Source organism: Cherax quadricarinatus, chromosome 55 (genome assembly GCF_038502225.1).
Source record: "Cherax quadricarinatus isolate ZL_2023a chromosome 55, ASM3850222v1, whole genome shotgun sequence".
Lineage (NCBI taxonomy): Eukaryota > Metazoa > Arthropoda > Malacostraca > Decapoda > Parastacidae > Cherax > Cherax quadricarinatus.
The window spans coordinates 13,633,222-13,658,039 of record NC_091346.1 but is presented as its reverse complement, the minus strand read 5'-3'; the positions used below and the strand labels follow the sequence as shown (position 1 = coordinate 13,658,039).

General features: G+C 43.4%; 1 protein-coding gene across 4 annotated transcripts in view; it reads left to right on the top strand.

The window, feature by feature from the left end:
- The window catches only part of LOC128699011 (uncharacterized), a 118,505-nt gene that overhangs the window by 10,728 nt on the left and 82,959 nt on the right, over window positions 1-24,818 (top strand). The window lies entirely within an intron of this gene.

Below are 24,818 nucleotides of genomic sequence, written 5' to 3'. Positions count from 1 at the left end.
ATTTTGATTTTTTATTCATACAAAAAAATACAAAATTTACTGTTTTGCAGACTACTGCATTATTGTAAAAATGGTATAAATAATATCAGTGCACTAGGGAAAGAATATTAGACTCCCCAGTTGACGTGTATTGGACGTGTGGTGTAATTTGCTTACTCCTGAACATTGGTAAAAATCTAACATTTCCACTACTTTGAGCTCAATTTCAAGGTCGTTTTCTTCATGAAAGTAATGAAAATCATCTCTATTTCTGTAATATGTTTTCCACTTTATCACCTGAGACCACGAAAACGAGAATACAACAAATACTGTATGAAAATACACCTCAAAGTTGGCGTTTTATTCCAAAAAAACGGTCAGAATTTTTTTTTTCTCATTATGCACTGCATGCTGCAGGATTTTTTTTATGTGGTGCACACTGACCACAGACCCATTCTCTCTCTTGTGGGCCTACCAGCTTTCTCCTACTTGATTTGAAGCCGCTAGAATTTACGCGTTTAAATACATCAGAAACAGTGGCGCATAAGACGTATTATATACAACGTAAACAGTCCAAGGGTTAATATCTAAAATGCACACAGAACTTCATGAAGTTGGCTTATAAATTTATCATGTGCAAGAATGCAGCCCATCTTCATAGTCACTGTCTTAATCGTTACATACTGATATGTACTTAAAAGATTTACTGATTATTTATGGACTCTAGCCAACTATGAAGTGGCTTTCAACCAGAGATTTCACTTGCATTTTTGTATGCGTTTTGAAATGTCATGCATGGTGTTTTTTCTTATTATCAAATTAATTGGACAGGCTGAAAACCCACAAGGCTTATATTTTCCTTGTCTCATTCTTGTTCTAGGAAATTGAAGATACAGTAGGGCTCTGCTTTATGGCACTTCGTTTTACGGTGATTCGCTCATACAAGCATTTCAAATTACAGTGGACCCTCGATAATTGTAAGGCTCGAAAGTCGTAATTTTTGAAAATCGTAATGTTATTTTTGTAAAAACATTGACTTGTGAATCGTTGTTTGACTCGCAAATAGTCGTTCATCCCGGATGCGTACTCACGGCTCCGAGCCGCCTCGCACTCCCTTCCCAGCCAGTGTGTCATTGTTTACCAGTGAGTGACGGTCCCCTCACTTGTTTATATAAAATATTTCATAATATTCCATTCATTTCAGTGCTTGCAACTGCTAAATAAGTTACCATGGCTCCAAAGAAGGCTCCTAGTGCCAGGCCCTTGGTAAAGAAGGTGAGAAATATGATTGAATTCAAGAAAAACATACATCTTATACATCCTGGCCAGTTTGGCCAGGATGTATAAGAAACCCCATGCAACCATAGCTTCCATTGTGGCCAAGAAAAAGGAAATCAGGGAAGCTGTTGTTGCAAAGGGGGTAAATATGCTGACAAAAATGAGATTGCCAGTACTCAAAGATGTTGAGAAGTTATTATTGGTGTGGATAAAGGAGAAACAATTAGCAGGAGATAGTCTTATGCAGTCGCTTATTTGTGAAAATGCTAGGCAGTTACATGACAATCTCGTAAAGAAATTGCCTGCAACGGGTACTGATGTTTGTGAATTTAAAACCAGCAAAGGCTGGTTTGAGAGATTTAAGAACCGTAGTGGCATACACAGTGTGATAAGGCATGGCGAGGCTGCCAGTTCGGACAAAATTGCAGCTACAAAATTCATAAGTGAATTCAAGGAGTACATACGGACTGAACAATTAAAACCACAACAAGTGTTCATTTGTGATGAAACAGGCCTCTTTTGGAAGAAAATGCCAAAGAGGACCTACATTACCCAGGAGGAAAAGGGACTGCCAGGACACAAGCCTACGAAAGACAGGCAGACGCTCATGTTTTGTAGTACTAATGCTAGTGGGAATTTCAAAGTGAAGCCGTTACTAGTGTACCATTCTGAAAATCCCAGTGTTTTCAAGAAAAACAATGTTATGAAAAGTAAACTGTATGTGTTTTGGAAAACTAATAATAAGGCATGGGTCACGAGGGAAATTTTCGTCAAGTGGTTCAATGAAGTGTTTGGCCCCATTGTGAAGAATTACCTCCTGGAAAATAAATTGTATCTCAAGTGCCTCCTGCTAGTGGACAATGCACCTGCTCATCCTCCAAACTTGGATGACCTAATTCTGGAGGAGTATGGGTTCATGACAGTAAAGTTCTTGTCCTCTAATACCACTCCTCTCCTCCAGCCCATGAACCAGCAGATAATTTCAAACTTTAATAAAAACTACACCAAAGCAATGTTTCAAAGGTACTTTAATGTGACCTCAGACACTCACTTGATCCTAAGAGAGTTTTGGAAAGATTACGTCAGTATCCTCCATTGAATAAGCCTTATAGGTAAGGCTTGGGAGGGAGTGACTACCAGGACTTTGAACTCTACTTGGAGAAAATTGTGGCCAGATTGTGTCCACAAGAGGGATTTTGATTTGTTTGGGGCTGACCCTGACGAACCTATGGCAGTTGTGGAATCTATTGTGGCATTGGGGAGTTCCATGGGGTTGGATGTGAGTTTGGAGGATGTGGAAGAGTTGGTGGAGGACCACAACGAAGAGCTAACCACTGAGGAGCTGCAAGAGCTTCAGCTGGAATAGCAACAGACTGCAGCTCAGAATATTGCTGCAGAGGAGGAGGAAGAGAGATTAAAGAAGTTGCCTTCTTCAGAAATTGAGATTTTTGAAATGTGGGGTGATGGAAAGATTTATGGAGAAACATCACCCTGAGAAGGCTGTTGCAAGCCATATCGGCAATTTGTACAGTGACAAAGTCTTGGCCCATTTTAAGGATTTTTAAAGAGACGCCAGAAACAGAGCTCTCTGGACACTTTTTTTTGCGAGACAGGGCTCCAGTGACTCTCAAGCTGGTCCTAGTGGCATTAAGATACAGAGAAGAGAAGTAACCCCAGAAAAAGACTTGGTACCTGAGGTGTTGATGGAAGGGGATTCTCCTTCCAAACAGTAAATAATCCAATCTCTCCCCTCCTCCAGTCTTCCATACACTAAGAAGAATTGCCAATAAAGGTAAGTGTTATGCTGTTAATGTTTCATTCATCATGTCCCGTTGTATTGTATGTATATGTACTACATCTATATTTCATGTAAAAAAAATTTTGTTTTAATACTTCTGGGTGTCTGGAATGGATTAATTGTATTTACATTATTTCTTATGGGGAAAATGGTTTCGAAAATCGTCATTTTCGAAAATAGTCACATTTCCTGGAATGGATTAATTACGAAAAATGAGGGCCCACTGTATAACCAAAAATTTGTTTATACGGCTCCCTGATTCACTATTACGGCATCCACTTGCCACTCTTGTTGGTTTATGTACTCTGTTCCATGTCTCTTAATTATGTCTGGAAACTTCAACCACCAGGCCATGGTGCCCTATGGCCTGGTGGCTAAAGCTCTTGTTTCACATGGTGAGGGTCTGGGTTCGAATCCCAGTAAGGGTAGAAACATTGGGCGTGTTTCTTTACACCGGTTGTCTATGTTCCCCATCAGTAAAATGAGAACCTGGGAGTTAGTCGACTGATGTGGGTTTCATCTTGGGACAAAACTGACCAAATTTGCCCAAAATGCTCTGCATAACAAGCGGCTTTCTGTTTAATAGTATGTCACTGATGTCAGCTATGGTCTTTATGCCTGTACATGTATTGTAGAAATAAATACATACATTATTATTATATATGCAAGTTATTGCATATTATATATATACATGTACAGTGATACCTCGCATATCCAGCCTGCCATTATCTAAACCTTGCCAATATCCGAACAGACCCTGGGAAAGGACAAAATTCTAAAATTTTTGAAACATCCGAACAGCCGTTTGGATACGGCAGAAGGCTAAATCAAACTTGGCACACACGTTAGTGTACCAGTTGGCCACTAGGAGCCGTGTTCTTTGCCACCCTTGCCACCCACTGTTCTCATTCCTGCTATTTTCTCCTAACCGAATAGGTGAGCATAATGATGGTGCAGTCCGGAAGCGAGTTTGTGGCCTTTGTGGGGGTTCCACTCATCCTTTTAGCATTATTACTGCTGTGTTTTGTCCTAGTTATCTTGTGTATGGCACCAGAGAGGGGCCAGGAATGTGCTTACTCTAATAAAAAAAAAAATGAGGGAAATATTGTCACATGTGGATGCAGGTTGGTCCAACGTGTTACTTATGGCTGAGTAGAATTTGGCAGAGTTGACCCTCTATGATATCAAGAAAACTCATGATATGATTATGGCCTACACAAGTGAGTTTTCTGCCACCTCAGAAACTGGAAAAAATGCTGAAAGAAAATTGATGGCGAAGCCACAGAACTTGGAACTTGATCATTGTGTGATGAAGTGGTACCTACAACAACGTGGTAGTTGTATGATGGTTTGTGGTGCCGAACTTAAAATGGCTGCAGGAAAATTCAGCAAACAGATTGGCCCATCAGACTTCAAGGCATCTGAGGATTGGCTCTTCCATTTTAAGTTGTGCCACAGACTGAGCAGAAAAAAGGTGTATGGCGAAACTCGATATCTCTGATGAGGCTATTGATGGGTTCCTACAAAAACTGAAAACACTCATGACTGATGAAAGGCTGTTGTGTGAGCAAGTGTGTAACACAGATGAAACCAGATTATATTTTTGATCCATTCCTGAAAATACATTTGCAAGCAGTGGGGAGAAAACAGTTCCTGGTCACAAGATGTGTAAAGCACGTGTCTCAGTGATGTGTTGTGCTAATGCAGCTGGGTCACTTAGGCTGAAACCTGTCGTTGGCAAGGCAAAACAGCCTAGGTGCCTGTGGGGTTGTATGGATGCCCTGCCAGTGCATTATGACCACTCCATGAAGGCTTGGTTCACAGCAAGAATTTTCAAGAATTGGTTTTTCAACTCTGCAGTGCCTAAGATCACCCACTACCAGACCAAGACCCTGAAAATAAGCTGAGATCGTGTTAAGGCCCCCTTGCTCCTTGACAGTTCTCATGCACATCCCCATGTGTCTGAACTGGTTGCTCATCATGGCCATATCAGAGTGTGAAGGCTTACTCAGCCCTGTAACAACATCAGTCAGTATTACTAAGGCTGGCTCCTCCTCAGGAAAATTAATGCATAGAAAAAGAACAAAAACTGACAAACATAAACACTTTATTATTTAGAAAATATAAAATATAAAACACTTAAATATGAAATATTGATCCTACATTAAAGAAAATGAAAATTGAAAAATATAAATGATATCTGAATTCAACGCTAATATATATAAAACTTGGGTGTCCAGTGTTGGTGACACTGCGTGTTGTTGAAATCGTAGCCGTTGCTGATGATGTGGGGGGGGTTGCAGGTGTTGGTGACAACCCACCGGCTCGTTCTTCACAGAGTCTATAGCCGTAAATAATCTATCCAGATGACAGGAAAGCAGGTTCTTTACCGCTGCAATGATGAGGGGTTACGTCCTGCAACTTCATACATGTGCACAGGTAAGTAGATAAAACATGGGACATCTCAGGACGTTAGTCCGTCTCCTTCAATTCTATTCGTTGGTTGGCAGGTGACCCATTCTGTCATTCCAAGAGTAGTGCTGGGAGCTGTGAATCTAGTGATTATTATTTGATCGGAGCCCCACACGTCACCTTTCGGGGCGGGGGAGGGGAAGGGATAGCGGGAGCTAGACTGACCCTACCTTAACCCTTTGACTGTTTTGGTTGTATATATACGTCTTACGAGCCAGTGTTTCTGACGTATATGTACTCAATAATTCTAGTGGCTTCAAATCAAGCGGAAGAAAGCTGGTAGGCCTACATGTGAGAGAATGGGTCTGTGTGGTCAGTGTGCACCACATAAAAAAAATCCTGCAGCACACAGTGCGTAATGAGAAAAAAAAATGATCGTTTTTTTGGATTAAAACGCCGACTTTGAGGTGTATTTTCGTATAGTATTTATCGATGTATTTGCGTTTTCATGGTCTTAGCTGATAAAATGGAAAGCATATTTCAGAAATAGAGATGATTTTCATTACTTTGACAATGAAAACGTCCTTGAAACTGAGCTCAAAGTAGCGGAAATGTTCGATTTTTACGAATGTTCAGGAGTAAACAAATCACACCACACGTCCAATACATGTCAACTGGGGAGTCTAATATTCTTTCACTAGTGCACTGATATTATTTATACCATTTTTACAATAATGCAGTAGTCTGCATAACAGTAAATTTTGTATTTTTTTGTATGAATAAAAAATCAAAATAGAAAGCAATAATAATATAAGAGGGGCCTAGAGATGTGACTAATGAACAGAGGATATGTTATTTTAGTGCCAAGAATGTCTACCTTGTTTATTCTGGACCCTATTTTGAAATTGGCATCTTTTTTAGTTTGCGTGAAATTGGCCAAATTGCCATTTTCTGACCACAATATTGGGTAGTCCAAATTGGTAAATGGGGGGTTTCTTGTACTCAGCTGATAGATAAAATGGAGTTCTAAAGAAATAGCTATGAGTTTGGTCAACTGGAAAAACGGAATTGGCTGAAAATAGGGCTCAAAGTCGGCGAAATCGCCGATACGCATATGTCGCTGAGACCGCTAACTTTGCGGGAGCGTAATTCCATGAGTTTTCGACCAAATTTTGAACTTTTGGTGTCATTACCATCGGGAAAAGATTCTCTATCATTTCATAAGAAAAAATAATTTTTTTTATTTTCAAAAATTTAGCGACATAGAGTGACAGTTTCAGAAAGGGGCCTGAAACAGTCAAAGGGTTAACAAGTAGCCGGCAATCAAACTATTGTTACTATATACTCCCTCGCTACTCCCATCTATTGAACTTTTCCCTCACACTCCCCCATACCAAGACTTAGTCAAGGAGTATAAGAAGAATAGGCGAGGAAAAAGTTCTGACACTGGGAAGTCGCATAAGACAACAAATCTTCTACTGACTGTCACGACTTAACCAGTCAGAGAAATAATTGGATGAACCATTGATATACACAATATGGAACTTAAAAGCTTGGAGTGCCAAAGTCCACCTCAAGAGGTGACTGTTGGTTCCCTTAACCCTTTGAGGGTCGACAGGCCCTCTCCGAAACTCGTTCTCAGGGTCGGCCAAATTTAAAAAAAAAAAATTATTTTCTCTTATGAAAAGATAGAGAATCTTTTCCCGATCATAAGGATACTAAAAGTTTGAAATTTGATGGAAAACTTATGAAATTATGCTCTCGCAAAGTTAGCGGTCTCGGCGATGTTTACGCATCGGCGATTTTGCCCACTTTGAGCCCCATTTTCAGCCAATTCCACTGTACTAGTCGACAAAAAACATGAATATTTCGCTAGAACTCCATTTTTTTCTATCGAATGGGTGCAAGAAACCACCCATTTATGAAATTCAACTATGCAGTACAGTCCTCTTCAAGGGGGGCTCCTTGGCGTGGTGAAGAGGCTCTTGGTCTGAGGAATTAGACCTATCGGTCTTCTTCCTCAGACCGAACCTAATTACCCCCCAATCTCCCCTCCCCTATCCCATCCTCCCCATCCTCCCCTTTTTCCTTTCCTCCTCCTCCTCCCCACTCCTCCCTTTTGCCCTTCCTCTTTTTGTCCTTTGGGATTTCTCCCACAGGCGCGCTAGTTCCTAGGTAGGAGAAAGGATACCGGGGTCCATCCCATTCCGTTGAGGTTCTTAGCGGTGGCGTAGTTTGCCGTGGAATCTGGATCGCCTGGGGATGTCCCGATCCCTCTCCGGTATCCCGGAGTAGCTTTGGGTGTCTTTCGGGCGACGAGTGTATCTCTGGAAGCCACCTTTCGGATTCCGGGGGTGGTGGCCGAAGGAGGTATGCTTTGTGGCGGATATCCGGCCGCCCTCTCTTTTGTCCACCGAGGTAGCTCGGCAGATGTGAGGTTGCTATCCCGGATTGTTAGTTTACTAGCATGATGGGTAGGGTATGGCACGGGTTCCATGCTGCATCTGCGCTACTTGCGGTGCTGAGGTCCTCTTGGGCGCGGAGGGAGATTTCTGGCCCTTTCATTCCTCCTAGGACCTATCCCTCCCCGGTCCCCCCTTTTTTTTTCTCTTTTTTATTTTTATTTTCTTTTCTTCTTTCTTTTTTTTTCTTAAAAACAAAAAGAAAGAAGTAACCTAACCATGGCAGCCCTAGTCCATGAACCTGGTACCCCCGGGCCCCTTCTTGATACCGCACCCCGTTCTGACCCCGCCTCGTCTTTGGACCACTCTTCAGACATTCCTCATGCCTCTGTACCTATTGCCGATGCTGTTTCCTCACCCGCTTCAGGTACTGAGGCCTCGACTGACTCCTTCGATTTATCGGACCTTCGCTCTCCTCTGACTATGCTTCCGGCCTCTCCCTCTACGGTGCGGCAATTTTCAAATTGCCGACCCATTCCACGTCGGACCAACTCTGGTCCCACGCCTAAACGCCAATGACAATTACCTGCTGATGATACTTCTCCACCTTCTCGTTCTTCTCAGAAACGATCAACACGTCCTTCACTACCTTTCCACGCTCAGTTTCAGACTGAACAGTGGACTAAATTCTTCACTTTACGACCAACTTCCTTTACTGCCTATCTTTCTGACCTTAGTATTGGCAAGGCACTCCTACGCCATGTTGGTAAAGATATTTCTTTTCATGCTCTTAAGAGCGGTACGCGCATCATTACCGTACAGAATGCTACCCAGGCTCATGAGCTCTCTCGTCTTTCCCATATCGATACTGTTCCTGTCACTCTTGAAAAACATCATTCCCTCAATTCTTGTAGTGGTACCGTCATTCTGCCCCATACCATAGTTCAACAAAATTTCCAGACATGTGGCACTGACATTCTAGAACAGCTGGAACTCCAAGATCTCCCAATCCTCAAGGTAGACACTTACGTTCTTCCTGCCCGTGGGCGGAGACGATACCCTAGCAATGTGGCTCGTTTAACTTTTGACAGCCGAGAACTCCCATCCTCAGTTTATATAGCAGGACATCGGTTACAAGTTCGAAAGGTGATCCCTACACCACAACAGTGTAGAAATTGCTGGCGATTTGGCCATCCAGCAAAATATTGCAGATCTATCGCCGAATGCCCAGTCTGTGGTGCCGATGACCATTCTAATACGTCTTGCAATCGATCTCCCTCTTGCCTTAACTGTCATGAGGCTCACCCTTCGTACTCTCGCCGTTGTCAGGTCTATTTAAACGAGCGGGAAATCCGTTACCTCAAAGAGACAGAAGGTCTCCCTTATGCCATGGCAGTTTCTCATCTCCGCCTCCAAGGGAGACTCCCACGTGTTTCTTATTCCCGTGTTTCAAAACGTCCCCCCACTTCTAGTATCCCATCTTCTACACCCACCTCTGTGGTTACCTCTCCCATAATCACTCCTGTATCTAATCCTTTTGCTGTCCTCGGCTCAGACGTCCCTACTTCAACGCCTCAGTCTAATCTCGCTTCTTCGAGTTCTCTCTCACAAGCCTCAGTATCAACGAGACCTCGTACGACACCTCCTCCCAATCGTCCCTCTACTTCTCAAAAGTCAAAAAAAGGTCCGGTAACACCTCCTACCCATCTTCCACCTCCTCATTTTACCCTCCCTGTCTCTGTCCCTAGTTCTTTCCCTCTCACTGGCTCAGTTACAAGTGCAGAGGTTCACCCTCCTCCTCGTAATGTACCTTCCTCCCCTGTTCCCTCCCAAGTTTCTTCCTCTTCTGCCACCTCCCAGGTTCCTGCCTCTTCTGTCCCCTGCCACGCTTCTCCAGTTCCCTCCACCCTTTCGCCCCCCCCTACCTTGGTACAGTCCAATACAGTTCCAATCTTTACTCATCCTCCCCCTACCATTCCCAATATTGTCTCCCATACGACATCTCTGAATTCCGAAACACTTGAAGCAATCTCTGAATATATTGCAGAGACCAAACCATCAATGGACACTGATCCACCTTCCGCTCTTTCTCTCTCCTCTGCTCCATCTGCGCAACTCCTTTCTTCACAGCGCACCGTTCCTTCGCTGCTTGAACATTTTCCACTGCCTCCGCATGTGGACTTTTCTAACCCTTCTAGTCCGTAGGAACCCTTACCTGCGGATTTCAAGTATCTTTATCATTGCCAATCATGGCCTATTTACAGTGGAATATACGCGGCCTCAGGGGTAATCGGGGTGAGCTTCAGATGTTACTCTCCCAGTTTGCCCCTGTTGGTGTTTGCTTACAGGAACCAAAATTACACTCTGCTGTTATTTCTCACATCCCAGGCTATAATTTATTGTATTCTTCAGATCCTTTTCCTGATGGGACCTTTAATGAAAGTGCCCTTCTTCTCCGCACTGATATTCCGTACCATCAGCTATTTGTTCATACTTCGCTGCATTACACAGCAGCCCGTATCCACTTACATAGGTGGTATACGCTCTGTTCTTTATATCTCTCTCCTTCTCGGGCATTATCTATTCCGGATTTTGCCTTCCTTGTTTCGTCATTACCGCCACCGATTCTGTTACTTGGTGATTTTAATGCCCACCATTTCCTCTGGGGGGGGTCTCACTGTGATTCCCGTGGAATTCAGTTAGAGGCTTTTCTTGCCACCCACCCCCTCCATGTTTTAAATACAGGTACTCACACCCATTTTGATCCTCGGACTCATACTCTCTCTTGCATCGATCTCTCAGTTTGCTCTTCCTCCGCCGCATTAGACTTCACTTGGTCTGTTCTCCCGGACTTACATGACAGTGATCATTTCCCAATCATTCTTACTTCCCCTTCATATTCGCCACCTCTTCGCACCCCACGCTGGCAATTTAATCGGGCAAATTGGAACCTTTACTCACACCTAACTGTTTTTAAAGAGGTTTCTTCTTCGTCCTCCATCGATGAGCTTTTACACCTCTTCTCGTCCTCCGTTTTCACCGCAGCTTCTCATTCTATACCCCAAACTTCGGGCAGGCATTCTCAGAAATGCGTGCCTTGGTGGTCTCCTGCTTGTGCTCGTGCAGTACGTTTGAAACGCGCTGCATTGGGCAGGTACCGGTACAATAGAACCACAGAGCGACTCCTTGATTTTAAACGGAAGCGTGCGATCGCTCGCCGTGTCATCCGTGACGCTAAACGCACTTGCTGGCGAGATTGTCTCCACCATCACCTCTGCTTCCTCTATGAGTGCAGTCTGGAAAAAAGTACGAAAACTGAGTGGTAAATATTCTCCTGACCCGGCTCCTGTTCTGCGGGTTGCCGGTGTTGATATAGCAAACCCACTAGATGTTGCCAATGAAATTGGCAATCATCTGGTCCGTATTTCTCAGGGACTCCATCTATGCCCCTCATTTCTTTCCTCAAAGTCTGCCAGAGAGTTAGCACCCTTGGACTTTTCTTCTCTCAGAGAAGAACAGTATAATGTGCCTTTTACACTTCAAGAACTGGAGGCAACACTCTCAGCTTGTCGATCATCGGCAGCTGGGCCCGACGACATTCATATTCGTATGCTACAACATTTACATCAGTCAGCCCTTGCAGTCCTATTACTCCTTTACAATCTTATTTGGTCACAAGGAGTTCTTCCACAGCTGTGGAAATCCGCCATTGTTCTCCCTTTCCGCAAACCAGGCACTACAGGACATGAAACCTCCCACTATCGTCCCATTGCTCTTACCAGTGCAGTTTGCAAAGTAATGGAACGCCTAGTAAATAGACGTTTAGTGTGGTATTTAGAGACACACAACAGTCTCTCCACTCATCAATATGGCTTTCGTAAGGGACGTTCTACCATAGACCCCTTACTACGCTTGGATACGTATGTTCGTAATGCCTTTGCGAATAACCACTCAGTTATTGCCATATTTTTTGACCTTGAGAAGGCATATGACACAACTTGGAGGTATAATATTTTAGCCCAAGCCCACTCCTTAGGCCTTCGAGGCAATCTACCATCCTTCCTTAAGAACTTTTTAACTGACAGGCATTTCCGTGTTCGGGTTAATAATGTGCTCTCCCCGGACTTTATCCAAGCTGAAGGTGTCCCCCAGGGATGTGTTCTGAGCACAACACTTTTTCTCCTTGCTATTAATGATTTGGCCTCTAGTCTTCCATCAAATATTTGGTCATCACTCTATGTTGATGACTTCGCTATTGCCTGTGCAGGCGCTGACTGTCACCTCCTTACAGTTTCTCTCCAACATGCAGTCGACCGTGTTTCTAATTGGGCCACCACACGTGGGTTTAAATTTTCCGGCACTAAAACCCACCAAATCACTTTCACTAGACGCTCTGTCATCTCCGATCATCCTTTGTACCTTTATGGCTCCCGTATCCCTGAACATGATACAGTCAAGTTTCTGGGCCTCCTCTTTGATCGTAGGTTATCCTGGAAACCTCACATTACCTCTCTGAAGGCAACTTGTCACAGCCGGCTGAACCTTCTTAAAACCCTTGCTCATCTTTCGTGGGGAGCTGATCGTCGAACCCTCCTTCGCCTACATTCCACCCTTATTTTATCGAAACTTGATTATGGTGACCAGATCTATTCAGCGGCATCTCCTGCTACTCTCTCTAGCCTTAACCCCATTCATCACCAAGGATTACGTTTATGCCTTGGTGCTTTCCGCTCTTCCCCTGTCGAGAGCCTCTATGCAGAAGCGAACGTTCCATCCTTATCCGATCGCCGTGATGCCCATTGCCTGCGCTACTATGTACGCTCTCATGATCTCCGCAATCCTTCCATTTATAGAATGGTCACTGATATTAGTAGACATTCTTTATTTGTTCGCCGCCCCTGTTTACTCCGTCCCTTCTCTCTTCGCCTTCATTCGCTCTTGTCTTCTCTTCAACTACCACCTTTCTATGTACATGTAGCATCTCACTTTTCCCTACCCCCCTGGGAAGTTCCAGCTGTTCGAGTCTGTTCTTTCTCCCTCCCTTGCTCGAAAGCCCAACTGTCTACGGTCGCTTCCCGCTCTCTTTTTCTTGACCACTTTCACTCTCATTCTCATGCCATTGCTGTGTACACAGATGGCTCTAAGTCTTCTGACGGCGTAGGATTCGCAGCAGTGTTTCCGGACAGCGTCGTACAAGGGCATTTACTATCTTCGGCTAGTATTTTTACTGCTGAATTATATGCCATCCTTACAGCACTTATCCGTATTGCATCTATGCCTGTGTCATCATTTGTGGTTGTCTCAGACTCCCTTAGTGCTTTACAGGCTATACAAAAATTTGATACACCTCACCCCTTAGTCCTCCGTATCCAACTTTGGCTACGCCGCATCTTTACCAAGCATAAAGATATTGTTTTTTGTTGGGTCCCTGGTCATGTTGACATACAGGGCAATGAACAGGCAGACACTGCTGCGCGGTCAGCAGTACATGACCTACCAGTTTCTTATAGAGGTATTCCATTTACGGACTATTTTGCTGCAATATCTTCCCACCTTCACACCCGTTGGCAACAACGTTGGTCTACTATGCTCGGCAACAAACTTCAGTCTATTAAACCGAGTATAGGTTACTGGCCGTCTTCTTATCACCAGTGTCGAGGTTGGGAGACTACTCTCTCCCGTCTTCGCATTGGCCATACTCGTCTTACTCATGGATATCTCATGGAGAGGCGTCTTGCTCCTCTCTGTGAGAATTGCCAAGCTCCATTATCAGTCAGCCACATTCTGTTGGACTGCCCACTTTATCAACGAGCACGCAGAATTTACCTCTGTCGTCGTCTTCGCTCCGCTGCTCTCTCTTTACCTTCCCTTCTCGCTGATGGACCCACCTTTCATCCGGACTCTCTCATTGACTTTTTGACAACGACTGACTTACTTCACAAATTCTGATACCTTCAGCCCTTTCTACTTCAATCTCTTGCTACCCTCTACCCCCGTACTATCCCCTGCTCCGCTGTTTTCTGTAACCTGCTGATCATCCCCCCTCCCTTCTGCCATCCAATTCCCTTGCTTCCTTCCCTACCCTGCAGCGCTGTATAGCCCTTGTGGCTTAGCGCTTCTTTTTGATTATAATAATAATATGCAGTACAGTGGTCAGAATTTAGCAATTTTGCCAATTTCACACAAATTTCAAAAGATGCCAATTTCCGAATAGGGTCCAGAATAAACAAGAAAGACATTCCTGGCACTAAAATGACATTTCCTCTGGTCATTAGTCACGTCTCAAGGCCCCTCTTATATTCTTTTCCTTTCCACTTTGAATTTTTATTCTCACAAAAAATATAAGATTTACTGTTATGCAGACTACTGCATTAGTGTAAAAAATGGTATAAATATTATTGGTGCACTTGTGAAAGAATATTAGACTCGCCAGTTGACGTGTATTGCACGCTTGGCACGATTTGTTTAATTTTGAAATTTGGTAAAAATCGAACATTTCTGCTACTTTGAGCTCAATTTCAAGGTACCTTTCATTGTAAAACCAGTCAAAATCATCTCAATTTCTGTAATATGTCTTCCATTCTATAAAATGAGACCAAGAAAACTAGAATACAACAATAAATACCATACGAAAATACAGTGCAAAGTCGCTGTTTTATTCCAAAAAAATGGTCAAAGTTTTTTTTTTCTCATTATGCACTGTGTGCTGCAGGATTTTTTTTAGACTGTGCACACTGACCACATAGACCCATTCTTTCATATGAAGGCCTACCAGCTTTCTCCCACTAGATTTGAGGGCGCTAGAATTTAGGCGTACTAGTACGTCAAAAACCCTGGGTCGTAAGCCGTACTAGTATGTCCGAAACCCTCAAAGGGTTAAAAGTTTCTAGGTATATCAAAGGTTTGTGATCCGTTTCTAAAATGAATTCTTTTCCCAGTAGATAAAATTTAAGTTTGGAGATACCCCACACAAGAGCCAAACATTCATTTTCTATGGTGAAGTATCTCGTTTCTGCAGGAGGGAAGTTTTAGATTTAATAAATATACAGGATCTAGGAGTGTGTGTATTTTGTGCAGTAAGCACCTGACACCTATTGCAAGAACTATACTTCTTTGTAACCTGAGAATACATGCTTGGCCAAAAATAAGTGTGCTTGAGTTTATGCCACGTCTTACAATGAGCCAAGTGTTTGGTCACTGGCAAATCATGAGCCATTTGAAGAACAGTCTCTCGACATGGTTTAGGGACAACAAGTAGGGAATAATCTATCACTGAAGAATGAGATTTAAATACAGATTTATGTAAGATACCATTAATATATTCAAACTTATGAGATACGTATCTCCCATGGATAACTTTGTTGTTAAAAGCTTGATTATGACAATCCCGAAGTGAAGGGCAATTGCGCTGTATATTGACAAAGTCATCCTTGGACATAAAATCTGGGAAAATAAAAGGACTCACGGTGGGAGAAGAGGCGGTAGGAGAAACCGGGGTTATGGTCTGAGCCCTAGTCAAGACATTGAGAGTGCCGGAGGCAATACCCTTACTTTCACCCGACGAGTGGACAGGTGATCCTGCTATCTCACTATCGAGAGCAGTATCATCTGTTTCCACCCCCAAATGAACAGTACGAGACAATGCAGCTTCCGGTGCGGAATTGTTGAGGGGATTATTTAACTTGCAAGGAAGAAGAGCTGGAAAATTTAGATCCACGGGTGGTGACAAAAGATCCGCCTCTGAAGGAAGAACAGCACCTTTAATGTTACCCACTATTATAGAACAAGTAATTGGGGCTAGTACCGCATTAGTCCAACCGGTGAACCATTTAGCTTTCAAGTAACAATGTATTGTAGGGAAAGTATTTTCACGACCCAAGTACAGTAATCTGAAAGAATAGAGGACACACGAGAGGTTTTAAAGTAAGGGAACAGTTTGTCCGAAATTACGATGCACGTACATCCAGTGTCACGTAATATGTCTGAGACATTAATACCATTAACTGCTCCTGAACAGAAGGGTGCTTGGTCATTACCATCAACAAAACATCTTCCAACTTTCTCTATTTTCTTGGAAGGACAATCTGGACGTTTATGTCTGATACCACCACACCGATGACATGTTGGTATAATAGCTGGTGACTTTGCTTCTACTGTAGGCTTCTTAATCTTTGGTTCAGGTGAACCATTGCCCTTAAGGTTTGATCCCTTTAGGTCTTTATAGGAATTGTGAGCCTCAGCATACAAGTCAGCAGCCTCAGCAACTTCCTCAGCTTTAATCAGGTTACGTTCTCTAATGAATGTTCGTATCTGGTGAGGAAGAGCTGTCAGGAACTGGTCAGCAACCATGAAGTCTCTAAGAGATTCATAACTGTGATCAATTCCTGAACTCTCTATCCAAAAGTCGAACAAACGAAAGAATGTTACCTGTAACTGCTGAAAGTTCTGGCCAGGCTGTAAGGTGGCATACCTGAAATCTTTCCTGTAAGAATTTTTGTTTTTTTGATATGCTTTAAGGATTGCCTTCTTCAGTAGGTTATAATTACATATGATATCCTGCGACAAAGTTGCATAGATATTCAAAGCTGTACCAGAAAATAACATTCCTAACCTGGTAGCCCAGGTGTCAGCAGGCCATTCACAGAGGGTAGCGGTATTTTCAAACCTGATAATGTATGAAGTTATATCTTCCCCCTCTGTGAAGGGAGGAAAATTAGGTGTTGGAATATGTGTACTAGCTGCACGTTGTTCCATTACTCCTTCCTCTAATTGCTGTTGTGAGAAAGTTTAACTTTTTATTCTCTAATTCAAGGCGAGCTTTTTCGAGCTCGCGATCCTTTTCTCTCTCAACTCATGTTCTCTAGCTATTTCCTCACATTCTCTAGCTCTTTCCTCACGTTCTCTATCCTTTGCTCTTTCCTCAAGTTCTCTGAATTTAACTTGTTCCTCACGTACTTTAGCTCTCTCCTCATGATCAAGTCTATCACGCTCTTTTTTGTCTTGTCTTTCGATTCTCAATCTCTCCTTTTCCTCTTCTCTTTCGATTCTCAATCTCTCCTTTTCCTCTTCTCTTTCGATTCTCAATCTCTCCTTTTCCTCTTCTCTTTCGATTCTCAATCTCTCCTTTTCAATTCTTTCCTGGATTTTAGCACTAATGAAAGATTCTAAATTTTTCCCTGTTATTCCTAACTTACTTCCAGCATTCATCCAAAACTGGTATTCCTCCATATTTGCAAGAATAACTTAAACTTTCAGGGGAAAATAAAACTGGTATCAAAGAAAACGGAGGGTTCAATTCCTGCTCCGCTCAAACTGTAAATAAACCAGAGGGCTCGATCCCTGCTTCAATTAAACAATATGTATTAATGAAAACTAAGGGTTCTATGCCGGCTCCGTGCAAACAGTAAGTAGAATGGGGTCCCTTGACCATCCAATCTTCTCACCAACAAATCACGAGTGTCCTACGACAGTTTCCTCGATATAATAAAGAGCTCAATGAAACAAATTGTCACTGGAAAATCTCGGGTCCCTAGAATCTAATCCTCCAAAGTGTTTCAAGCTCGAAAAAAGGTGGCAGAATTAACTATTATATCCTGCCTGACTTGACTTACAATAAATTGAGACTATAACAATCACCAAATCTTTTAAATACCTGTACTGTAGTCCTACCATAGAGAATGATTACTCATGGCTGGTGGTAACCGTCTGTTGTATGCAGCGTTGAAGTTCCAATGGTAGATTCGAGATGGAGTTGAATCTTGATTCAGTCGAGTCGTATCCTGGCAAGGTCGCCACTTGTGAAGGCTTACTCAGCCCTGTAACAACTTCAGTCAGTATTACTAAGGCTGGCTCCTCCTCAGGAAAATTAATGCATAGAAAAAGAACAAAAACTGACAAACATAAACACTTTATTATTTAGAAAATATAAAATACTTAAATATGAAATATTGATCCTACATTAACCCTTTGAGGGTCGACAGGCCCTCTCCGAAACTCGTTCTCAGGGTCGGCCAAATTTAAAAAAAAAAAAATTATTTTCTCTTATGAAAAGATAGAGAATCTTTTCCCGATCATAAAGACACCAAAAGTTTGAAATTTGATAGAAAACTTACGGAATTATGCTCTCGCAAAGTTAGCGGTCTCGGCGATGTTTACGCATCGGCGATTTTGCCCACTTTGAGCCCCATTTTCGGCCAATTTCACTGTACTAGTCGACAAAAAACATGAATATTTCGCTAGAACTCCATTTTTTCTATCGAATGGATGCAAGAAACCACTCATTTATGAAATTCAACTATCCAGTACAGTGGTCAGAATTTAGCAATTTTGCCAATTTCACACAAATTTCAAAAGATGCCAATTTCCGAATAGGGTCCAGAATAAACAAGAAAGACATTCCTGGCACTAAAATGACATTTCCTCTAGTCATTAGTCATGTCTCAAGTCCCCTCTTATATTCTTTTGCTTTCCACTTTGAATTTTTATTTTCACAAAAAATATAAGATTTACTGTTATGCAGACTACTGCATTAGTGTAAAAAATGGTATAAATATTATTGGTGCACTTGTGAAAGAATATTAGACTCACCAGTTGACGTGTATTGCACGCTTGGCACGATTTGTTTACTTTTGAAGTTTGGTAAAAATCGAACATTTCTGCTACTTTGAGCTCAATTTCAAGGCACCTTTCTTTGTAAAACCAGTCAAAATCATCTCAATTTCTGTAATATGTCTTCCATTCTATAAAATGAGACCAAGAAAACTAGAATACAACAATAAATACCATACGAAAATACACTGCAAAGTCGCTGATTTATTCAAAAAAAATGGTCAAAGTTTTTTTTTTCTCATTATGCACTGTGTGCTGCAGGATTTTTTTTAGACTGTGCACACTGACCACATAGACCCATTCTTTCATATGAAGGCCTACCAGCTTTCTCCCACTAGATTTGAGGCCGCTAGAATTTATGAGTACTAGTACGTCAAAAACCCCTACGCGTAAAACGTATTAGTACGACGAAAACCCTCAAAGGGTTAAAGAAAATGAAAATTGAAAAATATAAATGATATCTGAATTCAACGCTAATATATATAAAACTTGGGTGTCTGGTGTTGGTGACACTGCGTGTTGTTGAAATCGTAGCCGTTGCTGATGATGTGGGGGAAATTCGCAGGTGTTGGTGACAACCCACCGGCTCGTTCTTCACAGAGTCTATAGCCGTAAATAATCTATCCAGATGACAGGAAAGCAGGTTCTTTACCGCTGCAATGATGACGGGTTACGTCCTGCAACTTCATACATGTGCACAGGTAAGTAGATAAAACATGAGACGTCTCAGGACGTTAGTCCGTCTCCTTCAATTCTATTCGTTGGTTGGCAGGTGACCCATTCTGTCATTCCAAGAGTAGTGCTGGGAGCTGTGAGTCTAGTGATTACTGTTTGATCGGAGCCCCACACGTCACCTTTCGGGGGGGGGGGGGGGAAGAGGGAGGGGAAGGGATAGCGGGAGCTAGACTGACCCTACCTTAACAAGTAGCCGACAATCAAACTATTGTTACTATATACTCCCTCACTATTCCTATCTGTTGAACTTTTCCCTCACACAGAGTTATGTTCTTACAGCCAATTGCCACATCACTCATCCAACCCATAGATCAGGGTGTGATTGTGGCCTTTAAGAGGCTATAGCGCTGAAGATTCTTGGAGGATGTAATGGTGGTACATGTATTTGACGAAAAAGGCCGAGATGTGGGAGCCTTGACCCTGGATAACCTTAAAAAGTACAACCTGTGCGCCATTATTCATAACCTCGCCTGGGCCTGGAATGATGTCCTGCCATCAACCCTCACCAATGGCTGGAATCGGCTGCTTTATGGGATTGATCCAATTACAGTGGACCCCCGCATAACGATATTAATCCGTTCATGAGAGCTCATTGTTATGCGAAATTATCGTTACGCGAATGAATTTTCCCCATAAGAAATAATGGAAATCAAATTAATCCGTGCAAGACACCCAAAAGTATGAAGAAAAAAAATTTTACCACATGAAATATACATTTTCCTACACACAAAGAGAAGGATACATGCACAATAGTAGAGTAGTACATGCACAATATATATTGTGCATATACTACTCTACTAAATGAAGAATAAATGACACTTACCTTTATTGAAGATGCAGCAATGACTGATGAGACACTGTGTCCTGGGAGTGCCTTTTCCTCCTGAGTACTGTAGGTCCTGTTTGGCATTTTCTTCCAGAACAGGCCTTATCACACTGTATGTCACTACGATTCTTAAATCTCTCAAACCAACCTTTGCTGGCTTTAAATTCACCAATATGAGCACTAGTTCCAGGCATTTTTCCCTGTTCACCTGGGTGTTAGTCGACTGGTGTGGGTTGCATCCTGGGAGACAAGATTAAGGACCCCAATGGAAATAAGTTAGAGAGTACTCGATGATGCACTGACTTTCTTGGGTTATCCTGGGTGGCTAACCCTCTGGGGTTAATTGTTTCTCGGTAATTGTTTCACGTTAAGCCACACCAACAACACTCTCTCCACATCTTCGAGTAATACAGCTGATGGTGGTGCAGCAACAACAACAGCTGTGGTGCAGCTGACCATGGTGCAGCAGCAGCTGGGTGCAGCAACAGCTGACTGGTCCAATTTATCAGCTGACCGTGATGCAGCTGCAGCTGTGGTGCAGCAGCAGCTGTGGTGCAGCAACAGCTGACTGGTCCAATTTATCAGCTGACCGTGATGCAGCTGCAGCTGTGGTGCAGCAGCAGCTGTGGTGCAGCTGCAGCTGACTGTGGTACGATAGTATTTATCACCCTTTTTACCACAGGGTTGGCACTAGAAGCTTTCTTTGGGCCCATGGTGGCTTATTTAGCAGTTACAAGCACTATAAATAATGGAATAATATAAAATGTATCGAATGTATGCATGCAACCAGCCACCCTGGCTTGTAAACAATGACGGCAAGGCAGGCGCTCAGGCTGGTCGGACAGGATTGGGACAGGTTCGAGACGAGTCATGTTCAGAAACAGCTGATGGTGCAACAGCAGCTGACCGTGGTGCAGCAGCAGCTGACTGATCCAGCAACAGCTGACTGGTCCAGCAACAGCTGACTGATCCAGCAACATCTGACTGATCCAGCAACAGCGATTCTTAAATCTCTCAAACCAACCTTTGCTGGCTTTAAATTCACCAATATGAGCACTAGTTCCAGGCGTTTTTCCCTGTTCACCTGGGTGTTAGTCGACTGGTGTGGGTTGCATCCTGGGAGACAAGATTAAGGACCCCAATGGAAATAAGTTTGACAGTCTTCGATGACACACTTTTTTGGGTTATCCTGGGTGGCTAACCCTCTGGGGTTAATTGTTTCTTGGAATTCTCAATAAGCCACACCAACAACGGTGCTACAGCAGCAGCAGCAGCTGACAGTGCTACAGCAGCAGCAGCAGCAGCTGACAGTGCTACAGCAGCAGCAGACGATGCTACAGCAGCAGCAGACGGTACTACGGCAGCAGCAGTAGCAGACGGTACTACAGCAGCAGCAGCAGCAGACAGTACTACAGCAGCAGCAGACGGTACTACAGCAGCAGCAGACGGTACTACAGCAGCAGCAGCAGCAGCAGCAGACGGTACTACAGCAGCAGCAGCAGCAGCAGCTGATGGTGGTACAGCAGCAGCAGCAGCTGACAGTGCTACAGCAGCACCAGCAGCTGACAGTGCTACAGCAGCAGCAGCAGCTGACAGTGCTACAGCAGCAGCAGACAATGCTACAGCAGCAGCAGACGGTACTACAACAGCAGCAGCAGCAGCAGCTGACGGTGGTACAGCAGCAGCTGACGGTGCTACAGCAGCAGCAGCAGCTGACAGTGCTGCAGCAGCAGCTGACAGTGCAGCAGCAGCAGCAGCTGACAGTGCTACAGCAGCAGCAGATGATGCTACAGCAGCAGCAGACGATGCTACAGCAGCAGCAGACGGTACTACAGCAGCAGCAGCAGACGGTACTACAACAGCAGCAGCAGCAGCAGCTGACGGTGGTACAGCAGCAGCAGCAGCTGATGGTGCTACAGCAGCAGCAGCAGCTGACAGTGCTACAGCAGCAGCAGCATCAGCAGTTGACCATGGTACCACAGTATTTCGATAATATTTCTCACCCTTTTTACCACAGGGTTGGCACTAGAAGCTTTCTTGGGGCCCATGGTCACTTATTTTGCAGATAAAATCACCAAAAACACTGTAATAATACGAAATGTTACGATTGTATGCTTGGATGTTACCGCGGAGGCTGGCTTGTAAACAATGCCACCGGCGGAACATGTGAGGCTGGCTCAGGCCGCACATTAGACGCGTCTCGGACGAACAGCGTTGAGCGGGTTTTTTAGCGGTATGCGAGGCAAAATCTTAGCCATAAAATGTATCGGTATGCGGATTTAACGTTATGTAAGGCCAACGGTATGCGGGGGTCCACTGTATTGATTTCGATGAATTCAAGGTGAAAGATTTCCATTGCCAGTTACTCAAGGCTGGGGAAAAACTACAGAAGACGACTTGCAGGACTGGCTAGAGTGTGACAAAGATGACACTGGTGTGTAATCTCTGATGGATGCAGAGATTGCAGAATCAGTGTTGCACCCGGAACATTCCGAAAGTGATGACGACGACGACGACCCAATGCTGCCAAGACCAAAAACTTCAGTAGCAAGGGCAGGTGTTGAAACACTTTTGAAGTATTTGGAGCAGCCACTGTCCACAGCCCATTTGAAAGGTTATGGACCTATGATCTGTGAAATCCAGGAGGCTGTTATTCGAGACCAGAGTGTCTGGTCCCATCAACAGACAACGATGGACTCATTTTTTAAACCTACAACACCATCGCCAATGGCGATATGATGGGGTACAGATGACAATATGATGGTACGGATGCGCATTTTCCCCCCTCACGTATCTGGAAACTCCGTGTTTCTGAACTGGTCTCGGTCCATATAATTTGGATGTGAAAGGTATCACTGTACTCTGATAATTGTGCTTATGCGTGCCTGTACCTAAATAAACTTACACACTGTTCTGGCATGCAGGTACACATTAAAATCACTAAGTGTGTCTCACTAGTGTTGAACATGCAGTAATAATAATAATAATAATTATAGGTAGTAGGTTAGTAGACAGCAACCACCCAGGGAGGTACTACCGTTCTGCCAAGTGAGTGTAAAACGGAAGCCTGTAATTGTTTTACATGATGGTAGGATTGCTGGTGTCCTTTTTTCTGTCTCATAAACATGCAAGATTTCAGGTACGTCTTGCTACTTCTTACACTTAGGTCACACTACACATACATGTACAAACATATATATACACACCCATCTGGGTTTTCTTCTATTTTCTTTCTAGTTCTTGTTCTTGTTTATTTCCTCTTACCTCCATGGTGAAGTGGAACAGAATTCTTCCTCTGTAAGCCATGCGTGTTGTAAGAGGCGACTAAAATGCCGGGAGCAAGGGGCTAGTAACCCCTTCTCCTGTATACAGTGGACCCCCGCATAGCGAATTTAATCCGTGCAATAGGGCTCATTGTTATGCGAAATGATCGGTATGCGAATGAATTTTCCCCATAAGAAATAATGGAAATCAAATTAATCCGTGCAAGACACCCAAAAGTATGAAAAAAAAAAAATGTTACCACATGAAATGTTAATTTTAATACACACAAATTGAAAAAGGCATGCCCAATTACATGACACTTACTTTTATTGAAGATCTGGTGATGATTGATGGGATGGGAGGAGGAGAGAGAGAGAGTGTTAGTGTTTAGAAGGGGAATCCCCTTCCATTAAGACTTGAGGTGTCGAGTCCTTTTCTGGGGTTACTTCCCTTCTTCTTTTAATGCCACTAGGACCAGCTTCAGAGTCACTGGACTTCTTTCGCACAACATATCTGTCCATAGTGGCCTGTACCTCTCGTTCCTTTATGACTTCCCTAAAGTGTTTCACAACATTGTCAGTGTAATAATCACCAGCACGGCTTGCAATAGCTGTGTGAGGGTGATTCTCATCCATAAAGGTTTGTACTTTCAGCCACATTGCACAGATTTCCTTAATCTTTGTAGTAGGCAACTTCTTCAATTTCTCTCTCCCCTCCTCTGAACCAGTTTCCTCAGGTATGGCCTCTTACTGTTGAAGTTGATCTATCAGCTCATCAGTGGTTAGTTCTTCATTGTCCTCCTCCACCAACTCTTCCACATCCTCCCCACTAACCTCCAACCCCAAGGACTTTCCCAATGCCACAATGGATTCCTCAACTGGCATAATCCTCTCAGGGTTAGCCTCAAACCCTTCAAAATCCCTTTTGTCTACACATTCTGGCCACAGTTTCTTCCAAGCAGAGTTCAAGGTCTTCTTAGTCACTCCCTCCCAAGCCTTACCTATAAGGTTTACACAATTGAGGATATTAAAGTGCTCTCTCCAAAACTCTCTTAGAGTCAGTTGAGTTTCTGAGGTCACTACAAAGCACCTTTCAAACAGAGCTTTCGTGTACAGTTTTTTGAAGTTTGCAATAACCTGCTGGTCCATGGGCTGCAGGAGAGGAGTGGTATTAGGAGGCAAAAACTTCACCTTAATGAAGCTCATGTCCCCATAAAGTCGCTCTGCCACGTCTGTAGGATGACCAGGGGCATTGTCTAACACCAGGAGGCACTTAAGTTCTAATTTCTTTTCAGTTAGGTAATCTTTCACATTGGGGGCAAATGCATGGTGTAACCAGTCATAGAAAAAGTCCCTAGTGACCCATGCCTTACTGTTTGCCCTCCACAGCACACACAAATTCTCCTTGAGGACATTCTTTTGCCTGAACGGTCTGGGAGTTTCAGAGTGATACACTAATAAAGGCTTCACTTTGCAATCACCACTAGCATTGGAACACATCAACAAAGTAAGCCTGT